Source organism: Nothobranchius furzeri, unplaced genomic scaffold, assembly GCF_043380555.1.
Source record: "Nothobranchius furzeri strain GRZ-AD unplaced genomic scaffold, NfurGRZ-RIMD1 Scf216, whole genome shotgun sequence".
NCBI classification, from domain to species: domain Eukaryota; kingdom Metazoa; phylum Chordata; class Actinopteri; order Cyprinodontiformes; family Nothobranchiidae; genus Nothobranchius; species Nothobranchius furzeri.
Window position 1 is genome coordinate 30,001 of NW_027223232.1, and position 1,880 is coordinate 31,880.

Consider the following 1,880-nt stretch of genomic DNA (forward strand, 5'->3'; position numbering starts at 1 on the left):
AGGAGCAGCAGCCAGCCTCCAGCAGCCAGCCTCCAGCTAGTGATGGCGGGGTGGAGAAGCAGGCAGCCTCCATCAGCTGATGGCGGGGTGGAGGAGCAGAAGCCAGCCTCCAGCTGGTGATGGCGGGGTGCAGGAGCTGCAGGCAGCCTCCAGCAGCTGATGGCGGGGTGCAGGAGCTGCAGGCAGCCTCCAGCAGCTGATGGCGGGGTGGAGGAGCTGCAGCCAGCGTCCAGCAGCTGATGGTGGGGTGGAGGAGCTGCAGCCAGCGTCCAGCAGCTGATGGTTGGGTGGAGGAGCAGCAGCCAGCCTCCAGCAGCTGATGGCGGGGTGCAGGAGCAGCAGCCAGCCTCCAGCAGCTGATGGCGGGGTGGAGGAGCTGCAGCCAGCCTCCAGCAGCCAGCCTCCAGCTAGTGATGGCGGGGTGGAGAAGCAGGCAGCCTCCATCAGCTGATGGCGGGGTGGAGGAGCAGAAGCCAGCCTCCAGCTGGTGATGGCGGGGTGCAGGAGCTGCAGGCAGCCTCCAGCAGCTGATGGCGGGGTGGAGGAGCTGCAGCCAGCCTCCAGCAGCCAGCCTCCAGCTAGTGATGGCGGGGTGGAGAAGCAGGCAGCCTCCATCAGCTGATGGCGGGGTGGAGGAGCAGAAGCCAGCCTCCAGCAGCTGATGGCGGGGTGCAGGAGGTGCAGGCAGCCTCCAGCAGCTGATGGCGGGGTGCAGGAGCAGCAGGCAGCCTCCAGCAGCTGATGGCGGGGTGCAGGAGCTGCAACCAGCCTCCAGCTGGTGATGGCGGGGTGGAGGAGCTGCAGCCAGCCTCCAGCAGCCAGCCCCCAGCAGCTGATGGCGGGGTGGAGGAGCAGAAGCCAGCCTCCAGCAGCTGATGGTGGGGTGCAGGAGCTGCAGCCAGCCTCCAGCAGCCAGCCTCCAGCTGGTGATGGCGGGGTGGAGGAGCAGCAGCAGACAGCCTCCAGCAGCCAGCCAGCCTCCAGGAGCTGATGGCGGTGTGTGGGAGCAGCAGCCAGCCTCCAGCGTTCAGCCAGCATCCATCAGCTGATGGCGGTGTGAAGGAGCTGCAGCCAGCCTCCAGCAGGTCATGGTGGGGTGGAGGAGCAGCAGCCAGCCTCCAGCAGCTGATGGCGGGTTGCAGGAGCTGCAGCCAGCCTCCAGCAAATGATGGCGGGGTGCAGGAGCTGCAGGCAGCCTCCAGCAGCTGATGGCGGGGTGCAGGAGCAGCAGGCAGCCTCCAGCTGCTGATGACGGGGTGCAGGAGCTGCAACCAGCCTCCAGCTGGTGATGGTGGGGTGGAGGAGCTGCAGCCAGCCTCGAACAGCTGATGGCAGGGTGCAGGAGCAGCAGCCAGCCTCCAGCAGCTGATGGCGGGGCGCAGGAGCTGCAGGCAGCCTCCAGCAGCTGATGGCGGGGTGCAGGAGCAGCAGCCAGCCTCCAGCTGGTGATGGCGGGGTGAAGGAGCTGCAGCCAGCCACCAGCAGCTGATGGCGGGGTGAAGGAGCTGCAGCCAGCCACCAGCAGCTGATGGCGGGGTGGAGGAGCTGCAGCCAGCGTCCAGCAGCTGATGGTTGGGTGGTGGAGGAGCAGCAGCCAGCCTCCAGCAGCTGATGGCGGGGTGCAGGAGCAGCAGCCAGCGTCCAGCAGCTGATGGTTGGGTGGAGGAGCAGCAGCCAGCCTCCAGCAGCTGCTGGCGGGGTGCAGGAGCAGCAGCCAGCCTCCAGCAGCTGATGGCGGGGTGAGCTGCAGCCAGCCTCCAGCAGCCAGCCTCCAGCTAGTGATGGCGGGGTGGAGAAGCAGGCAGCCTCCATCAGCTGATGGCGGGGTGGAGGAGCAGAAGCCAGCCTCCAGCTGGTGATGGCGGGGTGCAGGAGCTGCA